The sequence below is a fragment of the Papio anubis genome, chromosome 20, assembly GCF_008728515.1.
Source record: "Papio anubis isolate 15944 chromosome 20, Panubis1.0, whole genome shotgun sequence".
NCBI lineage: Eukaryota > Metazoa > Chordata > Mammalia > Primates > Cercopithecidae > Papio > Papio anubis.
In genome coordinates, this window is record NC_044995.1 from 42,147,625 (window position 1) to 42,162,422 (window position 14,798).

Consider the following 14,798-nt stretch of genomic DNA (forward strand, 5'->3'; position numbering starts at 1 on the left):
GGTGCTACGTATTGCTGAATGTGGGAAGACCTTTCATTACTCTGGATCGTAGTAAACATTTGAAAACTCATTAAAGTGGAGAAAGGCCCTTGTATGCAAGATATGTGGTAAAGCATTTATGTATTCCTCACCCCCAATGTTCACCTGCTTAACTCACATACCGGAGAGAAACCCTTCATATGTAAAGAATGTGGGAAAGCATTTGCTGTTTCCACACAATTCCAAGTAGACTTGAAATGAAAGAATTTACACTGGGGAGCCCTAAAGGAAAGTAAGGGTATGAGTGTTACCTTTTACTCATAGGTTACACCTTTAATATTACGCGGCACTAAAGATCACCAGATTTGTCCTTAAATGCCTTGCAGAGGTTGTAATGTCCTTCATGGATTGCTTTGGATGCCATCCTGAGGGTCTGAAATTAAACCTACAGGTTCTCCACTACAACCCCATGGTTGCCTGAGTCTGGGGTGCATCTGTGAAGAAGGGTCATGAATGGTGAGGTCAGTACTGCAGGCTGCCTCACATTAGTGATTAGATTCCTAAGATCATAGCATTAACAACTTCTGTATGAGATAAGTCATCTAGACGGTCCCAGCCCCTGTTAGCAAGCATGCCTCCAAGGGTATCTTCTGTTCTGATCCTGCAGAGCATGGCAGGTAAGGAAACCATCCTTAACTGCCAGTGCACTTTCACAGTGATTATTTCTGTGTCTCCTTCTTATAAAATCTATGAAGTGTGACAGCCTTACCTGTTCTGTCTTCTCTGTCCATTTTAGGTGGCACAGTGTAAGTGGCAGTGTCTCTTCTAGTATAATCCAGTCTCTCTCCTCACTTCTGTTAAGATGGTTGATAGTGTATAAATCCCACTGGATGATCCTCTTTATCAAATGATTGTTCAGCCACCATTTCAGGATTCCTCTTCGAAATTTTACAGAGTTTTTATAATTTTTTGCAGTATGGATAGGCTGAGAATTTTTCCAAATCTCAGAGTTCTAGTTCTATTTTCTTTTTATATTTCTTCTGCAGTTCAGTCTTCCTCTTTTGCCATTTTCCTGGCAATCCAGGAAGAATCAAACTATAATGTCCTTTAACACTTTAATTACAGTGTTAGTGGTAAATGCAATTTTATCTCTCTCAAGCTCTACTTTCCACAAAGATGCTAGAATTACAGGTTCCTTAGAGTTCTTCCGCAGCTTCATATCAAGGGGTTGTCTTTTTTCTTCATTTTTCCAATGGCATATTTCCTCATTCTGAAGTGACACCCTCCCACCCAGGATCCTTACATACTAATGTGTTCTAAGCTTGCACATCAAATTTTATGTCTTTGGGGCCAGTCTGGCTCCTGTAAGCCCAGGCTGGAGTGCAGTGGCGGATCCTCGTCTTTTCCTGGCTCCGCCCTCCTGGGAGTTCACATGCATTCTCCGCCTCAGCCTCCCGAGTAGCTGGGACACGACCCCGCCACCCTGCATGGCTAATTTTGTATTTTTTAAAGTAGAGGGCAGGGGTTCCCGTGTTAGCCAGCATAGTCTTGATCCTCCTGGCACCGTGATCCGCCTCCCTCCTGGCCTCCCAAAGGGGCAGGTTACAGGCAGGCCAGCCGCACATCAAATTTTATAGCCCTCTATAGACATGAGATTTCGGCTGCTTCACATTTTTTTAGTTTTTTTGTTTGTTTTGTATTGGCGAGTACCTCCACTTTTCAATTGCCACAATCTGCCTTAAAGTTAGGCTCAAAACAACCATAACAGAATAACACAGACCAAATGGCTTACAAATTCTTTTAATTTTAAAATAGCTAGAGTTAAAAGCACAGGTTTTTATTTTTATTTTGTTTTGAGACAGGTTGTAATTTTTATAGCCGTATGTGAGAATCCCAGCTTCATGTGAGTTCATAGAGATCTGCATTCATTTCTAGGGCTGCATGATATTCCATTGGTGGATGTACCATATATTCAGATACTCATACTTGAGAGCATTTAGGCATTCATATTGCAATCACAAACAGTGCTGCAATTAATACTCTTGAACTTCTTTGAATTGTTAAAGGTTTACCTTCAAGGCAGATTCTTAGAAGTTTAAGACTAGATCCCTGGACCTAGTTTTAAAGCAGAATTTCTTAAAAAGTAGGATTGTGGCTGGGCACAGTGACTCATGCCTGTAATCCCAGTACTTGGGAGGCCGAGGCAGGTGGATTACTTGAGTCCAGGGTTTTGAGACCAGCTGTAAGCCAGCATGGTAGAGCCTGTCTCTAAAAATACAAAATTAGCAGGGCGTGTGTGCTACATGCCTATGTTCCCGGCTGCTTGGGAGGCTGCAGAACAAGGAATCCTGAACCTGGGAGGCGAGAGGTTAGGGTTAGCCAAGATCATGCCATTTGCACTCCAGCCCTAGGCACAACAAGTGAAACTCCATCTCAAAGAAAAAAGAAAACAGAATTGCAGGAGGCCAGGCATAGTGGCCCTGCCTGCTAGCCCCCAGCACTTTGGGCTCCCTTGGTTTGAGGAGCAGCCCCTGGTATTAACAGTGAGACTCATCTCTCTAAAAATATGCAAGAGTGGCAGGTGTGCCAGGCTCATGCCTGTAGTCCCAGCTTCTCTAGGTGAGTGGGGCATTGCTTGAACCTGACAGGTGGATGCAGGTGGCCAGGTGTACCCACTGCATGTGTTCCAGCCACAGGGGGACACAGCCAAAACTTTCTCAAAAGAAAGAGGTCCGGGCATGGTGGCTCCGGCATAATCCCAACACTTTAGGGTGGGAGATTACCTGGAAGCTCAGGAGTTTGAGACCAGGCTGGAGCAGCACTATAAGCCCAAAACCCTGTCTTTACTAAAATTAAAAAATTAGGCTGAGCGTGAGCTCCATGTAATCTAACACTTTGGGAGGGCTGGGAAGCAGGTGGATCCGAGAGTCAGAGAGGTCAGAGACCATCACAAGCTATGCAGTGAGAAGCCCCATCTCTACCTAAAAACAGAAAAATTAGCGGGCCGAGGTGGTGGGGCAGCCACTGCCTCCTCCAGCCTGAGGGACAAAGCCAGAGACTCCATCTCAAAAAACTGGCCCCGGTGACAAGCTCAAATAACCTGTAATCCCAGCACAGAGCAGTAGGTGGATCCTGCAGTCAGGAAGTGTCCAGAGACCATCCTGTGCATAGGTAGAACCAAATCTCTACCTAAAAATACAAAAAATAGCGGCCCGAAATTAGGCGCCTATAGTCAGCTACTCGGGAGGCTGGCCCAGGAGAATGGAGTATGGAGCCCAAGGCCAGGCTGCAGTGAGCCGAGATCAGCGCCTGCCTCCAGCCTGAAGGCGACACAATGAGACTCAGTCTCAAAAAAAAAAAAAAACCAGAGTGTGGTGGTGTGCTCCTGTAGTCCCAGTTACTAGGGGAGACAGGCACAAGAGTCAGCAAACCAAGTGGAGTTGCAGTGAGTTAGAGATCACGCCATTGCACCAGCCCTGGGCAGAGGGAGACTGTCTCAAATTTTAAAAAGAGTTTCCAGATTGCACCAGGTAGTATTTTTCCAGAGTATTATGAATTTATTCTCACTTCAGTATACAGCCTCAAATTATCCCCAATGAATTCCTGTTTCTCAATAGTCCAGCCACCTTTATAGTCCTCTCACGTTGCTTACCAGAGCTTCATCTCTGTACTGGGGAATGTAAAAGTCATATTAAGTCCTCACGGAAGTTTAGGTTACAAAGACCACACCACCGGAGCCGGGCAGTGGCTCAAGCCTATAATCCCAGCACTTTAGGAGGCTAGAGGGCAGAGTGAGATCCGCAGAGGAATCCAGGAGATGAGAGACCATCCTGGCACAACCACAGTGAAACCCCGTCTCTACTAAAAACCTAAAAACAAGCTAGAGCGTGAAAGGTGGCAGAGCGCCTGTAGTCCAGCTACTCGGGGAGGCTGAGGGCAGGAGGTCATGTAAACCCAGGAGGGGAGGAGGCTTACAATGGGCTGAGATCAGGCCACCACACTCCAGCCTGGGACAGAGGCAGACTCGTCTCAAAAAAACAAACAGGCAGGTGGTGGCTCAGAAGCCTGTAATCCAGCACTTTGGGAGGCCAGGGCCAGGATCTGCCAGATCAGGAGATGAGAGACCATCCTATAGCTAACACAGTGAAACCTAAAATCTCTACTAAAAATACAAAAAATTAGCGAGTGAGTGCAAGCATACCCATGAAGATCCCAGCCTATAGGAGGCTGAGGCAGGAGAATGGCATCAAACCAGGGAGAAACGGGCTTACAATGAGCGAGATCCAGCCACTGCCTCCAGCCTGGGGCGACCAGGCGGGAACTCGCCTCAAAAAAAAAAAAAAGAAACAAACAAACAAAAAAACAAAAGACCACACACATATGGAATCTCACTGGAGTCCATACAGTGAAAGCAATCTTGAAAAAGAAGTTTGTTGGGTAGAGCAAGGTAAGCTTACATATATATTGTATGCCTCCTATGAAACCAAAAGGCAGGTGGATCATTTGAGGTCAGGAGTTTGAGACCAGCTTGGCCAATATGGCAAAACCCCATCTCTACTAAAAATACAAAAATTAGCCGGGCACAGTGGCAGACTTCTGTAATCCCAGCTACTCAGGAGGCTGAGGCAGGAGAATCGTTTGAACCTGGGAGGTGGAGGTTGTGGTGGTGAGCCGAGATCATGCCATTGCCCTCTGGTCTGGGCAACAGCGAGACTTAGTCTCAAAAAAAAAAAAAAAAAGATTGTTGGAGAATTCACACTTTGTAATGTCAAAAGTTACTAGCCTGTAATCCCAACAATTCGGGAGGCTGACTCAGGAAAACTGCTTGAGTCCAGGAGTTTGAGACCAGCTTGGGCAACTTAAGGAGACTTCATCTCATCTCTACAAAAAATAAAAATAAAAAATAGCTCGGCATGGTGGTGCATAGCTGTAGTCCCAGCTACTCAGGAGCTGAGGTAGGAGGGATCCCTTGAGCCCAGGAAGTTGACCCTGCAGTGAGCTGTGATCGCACCATTGCACTCCAGCCTGGGCAACAGAGTGAGACCCTGTCTCAAGAAAAAAGCAGAAAAAATAGTATTACAAAGCTATAGTAATCAAAACAACGTGGTATAGGCATAACTAGACATGAAGACCATTGTTATAACATAGAGACCCCAGAAATAAACCCTCACAGATATAATCAAATGGCTTTTCACAGTGATGCCAACAACCTTCAATGGAGAAAGGGCAGTTTTAATTTTCTTGCTGGGCTACATTCCCAGGAGGTTAGGCATTCTTAGTCACAGGAAGAGATAGGAGGTTGGCACAAAATACAGGTCATAAAGACCTTGCTGGTAAAACAGGATGTGGTAAAGAACCTGGTCAAGTTCTATCAAATCCAAGATGTTGACAAATGTGACCTCTGGTCATCCTCACTGCTAATTATAGGTTAATTATAATGCACTAGCATGCTAAAAGACAGTCCCATCAGCTCCATGACTTCGTACAAATGTCACAGCAATGTTTGGAAGTTTACCTAGATAGTCTAAAAGGGAAGGATGCTAGGTTCCAGAAAATCTCTGCCCCTTTCCTGAAAAACTTCTGGACACCCCACCCCTTATTTAGCATATAATCAATAAATAACCATAGGTATACTCAATGGAGCAGCGCATAGGAAAGGAGACCAGACTCCTTTCCGTTAACAATACCATCATGATCCAGTAATCCCACTACTGAGTGTATTTCCAAAGGAAATGACGTCAGTATCTTGAAGAGATATCTGCAATCCCACGTTCATTGCAAACTTCTTAGAACATAATAGACAAGATATGGAAATAACCTAAATATTCCTGGACATTTAGGAATGAAGAAAATGTGATATATACACGTGAATATTATTTAGCCTAAAAAAGAGAAGGAAATCTTGTATAATCTCACATATATGTGGGCTCTGACATAACCACATAGCCCTTGACTCATAGAAGCAAAGAAGAGAATGTTGGCCAGGGGCGGTGGCTCACGCCTGCAATCCCAGCACTTTGGGAGGCTGAGGTGGGTGGATCACGAGGTCAGGAGTTCGAGAACAGCCTGGCCAACATGGTAAAACTACGTCTCTTCTAACAATACAAAAATTAGCCAGGCATGGTGGTGGGCACCTATAATCCTAGCTACTCAGGAGGCTGAAGCACAAAAATCCCTTGTACCCAGGAGGCAGAGGCTGCAGGGAGCCAAGATCCTGCCACTGCACTCCAGCCTGGGTGCAGAACGAGACTCCATCTGAAAAAAAAAGAAAAAAAAATTTGGTTGCCAGGGAATGGGAGAATGAGGAGAGACTGGGGAGACGTTAGTCAAAGGGTATAAACTTTCAATTACAAGATGAAAAAATTCAGGGATTTAAATGTACAGCATGGAGATTTTAGTTAACAATACTGTATTGTCCGGCCGGGCGGTGGCTCACGCCTATAATCCCAGCACTTTGGGAGGCTGAGGTGGGGGGAATCAAGAGATCAAGACCATCGTGGCCAACATGGTGAAAGCCCGCCTCTACTGAAAATACAAAAAATTAGCCCAGTGTGGTGGTGTGCACCTGTAATCTCAGCTACTCAGGAGGCTGAGGCAGGAGAATCTCTTGAATCCGGGAGGCAGAGGTTGCAGTAAACCGAGATCACGCCATTGAACTCCACCCTGGTGACAGAGTAAGACTCCGACTTAAAAAACAAAAAAAAAACCCAAAAAAACCACCTGTGTCATATACTTGGAATTTGCTAAGAAAGTAGTTTTTAAGTGTTCTCAACACAGTAAAAAAGGTAACTGTGAAGTGATGGATGCATAAATTAGTATGATAGTGGTAATCATTTCACAATGTTTATACAAAACATCACATTGCACACTTTATACAGTTTTTATTTGTCAATGATTGATCAATAAATCTTGTGGTGGGAGGTGGGGGAGAAGTGTTAGCAGAAAAACTGGATATAGACATGCGTAAGAAGGGAGTTAGACCCTAACCTTATACCATATATAAAATGAACTTAAAATGGATCAAGGCCGGGCACGGTGGTCCACGCCTGTAATCTCAGCACTTTGAGACGCCGAGGCAGGTGAATCACAAGGTGAGGAGTTCAAGACCAGCCTGGCCAATATGGTGAAACCCCGCCTCTACTAAAAATACAAAAATTAACCGGGTGTGGTGGAGGGCACCTGTAATCTCAGCTACTCTTGAGGCTGAGGCAGGAGAATTGCTTGAACCGGGGAGGCGGAGGTTGCAGTGAGCTGAGATAGCGCCTTGCACTCCAACCTGGGCAACAAGAGCAAAACTTCGTCTAAAAAAAAAAAGGATCAAGAGCACTTTCCTTGCCTAATGCAGCCATGGCCTGTGGTCCCAAGAGGCATCTGAAGGGGGTAGCAGCTCCAAAGCATTGAATGTTGCATAAATTGACCAGTCTGTTTGTTCCTCATCCATCCACCGGTCCCCACAAGTTGAGAAAGTGTCTCCCCCTCATCATTTTCCTAAGGAACAGACCTAAGTATGCCCTGACAGGAGATGAAGTAAAGAAGATTTTCATGCAGCCGTTCGTTAAGATCGATGGCAAGGTCCGAACTGATATAACATACCCCACTGGATTCATGGATGTTATCAACATTGACAAGATGGGAGAGAATTTCCATCTGACCTGTGACACCAAGGGTCACTTTGCTGTACAACGTACTACACCTGAGGAAGTCAAGTACAAGTTTTGCAAACTGAGAAGAATCTTTGTGGGCACAAAAGGAATCCCTCATCTGCTGACTCATGATGCTCACGCCATCTGCTACCCTGATCCCTGTATCAAGGTGAATGATACCATTCAGATTGATTTGGAGACTGGCAAGATTACTGATTTCATCAAGATTGACACTGGTAACCTGTGTATGCTGACTGGAAGTGGTAACCTGGGAAGAATGGACATGATCAACAACAGAGTAGCACCCTCGATCTTTCAACGTGGTTCACGTGAAAGATGCCAATGGCAACAGCTTTGCCACTCTACTTTCCAACATTTTTGTCACTGGCAAGGGCCACAGACCACGGATTTCTCTTCCCCAAGGAAAGGGTATCCGCCTCACCATTGCAGAAGAGATAGACAAAAGACTGGTGGCCAAACAGAGTCTTGAGTGGATGAAATGGTCCCCGAGTGACATTTTAGATCTTCATATGTAATTTAAAATAATGTGGCATGGCTGGGCACAGTGGCTCACTCCTGTAATCCCAGCACTTTGGGAGGCCGAGGTGGGTGGATCACGAGGTCAGGTGTTCAAGACCAGCCTGACCAACATGGTGAAGTCCTGTCCCTACTAAAAAGAAATACAAAAAGTAGCCAGGCGTGGTGGCATGCGCCTGTAATCTCAGCACTTTGGGAGGCCGAGGAGGGTGGATCACGAGGTCAGGTGTTCGAGACCAGCCTGACCAACATGGTGAAGCCCTGTCTTTACTAAAAAGAAATACAAAAAGTAGCCGGGCATGGTGGCGTGCACCTGTAATCCCAACTACTCAGGAGGCTGAGGCAGGAGAATCACTTGAACCTGGAAGGCAGAGGTTGCAGCGAGCTGAGATCGTGCCACTGCACTCCAGCCTGGGCGACAGAGCAAGCCTCTGTCTTAATAATAATGTGGCATGATTTTTAAAAAATGGATCAAAAACCTAAGTGTAGTGTAAGAGCTAGAGCTGGAAAACTATTAGAAGGAAACATAGGTGAGAAAGCTTCATGATATTGGAATTGGAAATGACTTCTTAGTTATGTCATCAACCATACAGGCAACACAAGAAAAATTATGAGTTAAACCTAATCAATACAAATTTTGTGCTTCAAAGCATAATAACAAGAGAGTGGAAAGACAATCTACAAATGGGAGAAAATATTTGCAAGTCCTGTATCTGACTGGGGACAAATATTCAGTTTCTTTTTAAAATTTCTAGAACCCAAGAGTAACAACAACAAAACCCAATTCAAATACAGAAAAAGGACTTGAATAGTATCACCAAAGAAGATACACAGATGGCCAATAAGCACAGGAAATGATGCTCACAAAAAGATGCTCAACATCACTAAACATCATGAAAATGAAAACCAACACCTTACTGGATGTGATGTCTCACACCTGTAATCCCAGCACTTTGGGAGGCTCAGGGCAGGGGATTCCTTGAGACTAGGAGTTCAAGACCAGCCTGGGCATATGGTGAGATTTCATCTTTACAAAAAAATTTTTTTAAGTCAGCCAAGCATGGTGGTGGCATGCACTTGTAATCCCTGCTACTTGAGAGGCTAAGGTGGGCGGATTACCTGAGTTCAGTAGGTTAAGGACTGCAGTGATCTATGATCATGTCACTGCGTTCCAGCCTAGACAACAGAGTGAGACCCTGTCTCAAACAAACAAAAAAATTAAACAGAATTATCATATGATCCAGACATTCCACTTTGGCATATATATCCAAAAGTGTTGAGAGCAGGTGCTCAAAGAAATATTTGTACACCAATGTTTATCTCACTAGTATTCACAATAGCCAATCCCTGCCCAACTGCAATTTTAACACACTTGATTGTTTGAAACATAGCCTGAATGAGCTTATTTTTAGCCATTTCAAGTGTACCTTCTTTGAAAACCCCATCCCCCTGCTGTCCTACAGAGCTTTTTATTTTTCATTTGTTTTGTTTTTGTTTTTGTTTTTTTGTTTGTTTGTTTTGAGACGGAGTCTCACTCTGTTGCCCAGGCTGGAGTGCAGTGGCAAGACCTCAACTCACTGCAACTTCCGGCTCCCAGCTTCGAGTGATTCTCCTGCCTCAGCTTTCTGAGTCGCTGGGATTACAGGCGCACGCCACCATGCCTGGCTAATTTTTGTATTTTTTAGTAGAGATGGGGTTTCACCATTTTGGTCAGGCTGGTCTCGAACACCTGTCCTCGTGATCCGCCCCGCTGCTCTCCCAAAGTGCTGGGATTATAGGCGTGAGCCACCTCGCCGGCCCTTCAGAGCTTTTTAACTGGAAGATATGCTGCCAGTCTGGTGAGTATCATCATTTAGTTATTTATAAGCACCCTCTTTGATTCCCTTTCTCCTCCGGGAGTCTCTCTTCCTTTCCACCCTTTCTGAGAAGCGACCCACAGGTAGAAGCCTGTGAATACTCTCTTGCTGTTTGCTCCCTCCCCCACTGCTAACCTGTCAAAGCACATCCCAAGTAAAGCTTGTATGCTATTGCTGCCTTGTAGTTACATCTTTTTCCTTACTCATCCAAGAAATAACTTGAACACCTTACATACATGTATGGTTTTATTTTTCACATTTAGATCACTAGTCCATTTGGAGTATATTGTTGTATATGCTGTGAAGTATAGATTTAATTTCATCTTTTCTCTGATGGCTAACCAACTGTCTTAGACTTTACATTACAAATGGCATTTTTTAGTCTATCGATCTGAAACAACACTTTTTTTTTTTTAAACGGAGTTTCACTCTTGTTGCCCAGGCTAGAGTGCAATGGCGCAATCTCGGCCCACTACAACCTCTGCTTCCTGGGTTGAAGCAATTCTCCTGCCTCAGCCTCCCGAGTAGGTGGGATTACAGGCACGTGACACCACACCCGGTTACTTTTGTATTTTTAGTAGAGACGGGGTTTCTCCATGTTGGTCAGGCTGGTCTCGAACTCCCAACCTCAGGTGATTCGCCCACCTCGGCCTCTCAAAGTACTGGGATTACAAGTGTGAGCCACTGTGCCAAGCCTATTTTTTGTATTTTTAGTAGAGATGAGGTTTCACCATGTTGGCCAGGCTGGTTTTGAACTCCTGATCTCAAGCGATCCTCCTGCCTTGACTTACCAAAGTGCTAGTATTACAGGGGTGAGCTACCACATCCAGCAAAATACCACATTTATGAACCAAATTTCTACATGTTCTTGGGTCTATTTATAGATATTTTATTAGTCTGTTTCTGCTTCATGCACTAGTACCACATAGTTTTAATTATAGAGACTTTATAGTATTTTTTAATTTATTTTAAAATAATTTAATTCTTTGTCTTGGGTGAAAACTGTCAATAGTATGTTTTAATATCTGTTGCTCATCATTGCTTTTGTTTTTGTTTTTTTTTTTTTTTTTTTTTGACACAGTCTCCCTCTGTCCCAGGCTGGGGTGCAATGGCGTGATCTCAGCTCACTGCAACCTCCGCCTCCCGGGTTCAAGTGATTATCCTGCCTCAGCCTCCCGAGTAGTTGGGACTACAGGCGTGTGCCACCATGACCAGCTAATTTTTGTATTTTTAGTAGAGACACGGTTTCACCATGTTGGCCAGGATGGTCTTGATCTCCTGACCTTGTGATCTGCCTGCCTCAGCCTCCCAAAGTGCTGTGATTACAGGCATGAGCCACAGTGCCCGGCCTTGTTTTTGTTTTCTTGCTTATCATCAGATTTTCTTCTTCCATATAAACTTTTAGTATCAATGTACCTAACTCCAGAAAAACTTTTGGTATTTTAATTGGGATTATGTTACATTTCTGAATAAACTTGGGGAGAATGTCTGGTATTAGTGCCATTTTACAACGTAGGAAATGTGGTCCTGGCCCATGTGGTAAGATCAGAAAAATAACAATAGAAATACATATTTTTGGCCAGGCGTAGTGGCTCACGCTTGTAATCCCAGCATGTTGGGAGGCCCAAGTGGGCGGATCATGAGGTCAGGAGTTCAAGACCAGCCAGGCCAATATGGTGAAACCATGTCTCTACTAAAAATACAAAAATTAGCTGGGCATTGTGGCATGGGCTTGTAGTCCCAGGTACTCGGGAGGCTGAGACAGAAGAATCTCTTGAACCAGGGAGCAGAGGTTGCAGTGAGCCAAGATTGTGCCAGTGGACTCCAGCCTGGGCAACAGGCGAGACTCATCTCAAAAAAAAAAAAAAAGAAAAAGAAAAAAGGAATTTTTTTTTTTTTTTTTGGGTGGGTCTGACTGGAAGTCAGTGGCGGATCAGCTCACTGCAGCTCCGCCTCCCAGGTTCACGCTCATTCTCCTGCCTCAGCCTCCCGAGGTAGCTGGGACTGGCATCACTCCCTCGCCCGGCTAGTTTTTGTATTTCTTAATAGAGGCGGGGGTTTCACCGTGTTAGCCAGGATGGTCTCGTCTCTGACCTCGTGATCCACCGTGTTTGGCCTCCCAAAGATGCTGGGATTACAGGCTTGAGCCACCATGCCGGCCCGAGAAAAGGAATTTTTTTTTTTTTGAGGCCAGTCTCGCTGTGTCACCAGGCTGGAGTGCAGTGGGGCGATCTCGGCTCACTGCAAGCACCTCCGCCTCCCAAGTTCGCCATTCTCCTGCCTGTTTCGAGCTGGGACTACAGGCGCCACCACCACGCCGAGCTAGTTTTTGTATTTTTAGTAGAGGCGGGGTTTCCTCATGTTATGGGATGGTCTGGAGATCTCCTGACCTAAATGATCCTACGCCTCGACTCCCAAAGTGCTGGGATTACAGGCTTGAGCCACCACGCCCGGCCGAAAAAAGGAATTTTTTTAAAAAAAGTTTTTGCTGTGTTGCTCAGGCTGGTCTCCAACTCCTGGCCTCAAACGATCCTCCCATATTGGCCTCCCAAAGTGCTGGGATTACAGGCATGAGCCAACGTGCCCAGCCAGAAATACATACTTGATGAGGACAAAAAAAAAAATCAAGATTTATATAGAAAAGTATTATTTGATTGAAAATGTGGCCATGTGCAGTTGCTCATGCCTATTGTAGGGAAAAGAGAGATCAGACTGTTACTGTGTCTATGTAGAAAAGGAAGACATAAGAAACTCCATTTTGATCTGTACCCTGAACAATTGTTTTGCCTTGAGATGCTGTTAATCTGTAACTTTAGCTCCAACCTTGTGCTCACAGAAACATATTTTGTATGGAATCAAGGTTTAAGGGATCTAGGGCTGTGCAGGATGTACCTTGTTAACAGTATGTTTACAGGCAGTATGCTGGGTAAAAGTCATCGCCATTCTCCATTCTCGATTAACCAGGGGCACCATGCACTGCGAAAAGCCACAGGGACCTCTGCCCAGGAAAGCCGGGTATTGTCCAACATTTCTCCCCACTGAGACAGCCTGAGATATGGCCTCGTGGGACGGGAAAGACCTGACTGTCCCCCAGCTTGACATCCATGAAGGGTCTGTGCTGAGGAGGATTAGTAAAAGAGGAAGGCCTCCGTCTCCTGCATGCCCCTGGGAATGGAATGTCTTGGTATAAAACTCGATTGTACATTTGTTCTATTCTGAGATAGGAGAAAACTGCGTTGTGGATAGAGGCGAGACATGCTGGTGGCAACGCTGCTCTGTTATTCTTTACCTCTGTTATTCTTTACTACACAGATATTTGGGTGGAGAGAAGCATAAATCTGGCCTACGTGCCCATCCAGGCATAGTACCTTCCCTTGAACTTATTTGTGACACAGATTCCTTTGCTCACATGTTTTCTTGCTGACCTTCTCCCCACTATCACCCTATTCTCCTCCTGCATTCCCCTTGCTGAGATAGTGAAAATGGTAATCAATAAATACTGAGGGAACTGAGAGACCAGTGCTGGTGCGGGTCCTCCAGATGCTGAGTGCCGGTCCCCTGGGTCCATTGTTCTTTCTCTATACTTTGTGTCTTATTTATTTTCTCAGTCTCTTGTCCCACCTGACGAGAAACACCCACAGGTGTGTAGGGGCTGGCCCCCTTCACCTATACTCCCAGTGTCCTGCCTGGCTGAGTTACGCAAATCACAAGGTCAGGAGTTTGAGACCAGCCTGGCCAACATGGTGAAACACCCTCTCTACTAAAAATAGAAAACATTAGCTGGGTGTAGTGGCAGCCACCTGTAATCCCAGCTACTTGGGAGGCTGAGGCAGGAGAATCGCTTGCACCCCGGGGACGGAGGTTGCAGTGAGCTGAGATCGCGCCACTGCTCCAGCCCGGGCGACAGAGTGAGACTTCGTCTCAAAAAAAAAAAAAAAAAAAAAAGTAAAAAGAAAACACAATGGAAACAGGAGGTTCTATAAAATAAAGAATGAAAAAATATGCTGGGTGCGGTGGCTCACGCCTGTAATCCCAGCACTTTGGGAGGCCGAGGCGGGTGGATCACGAGGTCAGGAGATTGAGACCATCCTGGCTAACACAGTGAAACCCTGTATCTACTAAAAACACAAAAAAATTAGCCTGGTGTGGTGGCGGGCGCCTGTAGTCCCAGGTATTCGGGAGGCTGAGGCAGGAGAATGGCGTGAACCCGGGAGGCGGAGCTTGCAGCGAGACAAGACTGCACCATTGCACTCCAGCCTGGTGGACAGAGGGAGACTCCGTCTGAAAAGGAAAAAAAAAAAGAAAAAATAAAGGCACACAGAAAGAATGACTGAATAGAAGAGATAGACCATGCCATTCACTGGTCTATCACTGGCAGGTTTATCAATATGGAAGATTCATGGAAAGGCTCCAGGAACATGAGGAGTGGCATACAAAAAAGCTTTACATAGACACACACACACACACGTTTTTTGAGACCAAGTCTCGCTCTTGTCCCCCAGACTGGAGTGCAGTGGCACAATCTAGGCTCACCGCAACCTCCGCCTCCCGAGTTCAAGCGATTCTCCTGCTTCAGCCTCCTGAGTAGCTGAGATTACAGGCGCCCGCCACCACACCCAGCTAATTTTTGTATTTTTAGTAGAGACGGGGTTTCACCATGTTGGCCAGGCAGGTGTCAAACTCCCGACCTCAGGTGATCCGCCCGCCTCGGCCTCCCAAAGTGCGGGGACTACAGGCATGAGCCACGGCGCCTGGCCATATATATATATTTTAATAGAGACAG

At 45.4% G+C, this 14,798-nt stretch overlaps 1 protein-coding gene and 1 pseudogene across 1 annotated transcript in view; both read left to right on the forward strand.

Annotated features, from left to right (window-relative positions):
• LOC101010825 (zinc finger protein 562) overlaps window positions 1-14,798 on the forward strand; it is a 49,288-nt gene that overhangs the window by 10,140 nt on the left and 24,350 nt on the right. The window lies entirely within an intron of this gene.
• Window positions 7,206-8,239, forward strand: LOC101014625 (annotated as a pseudogene).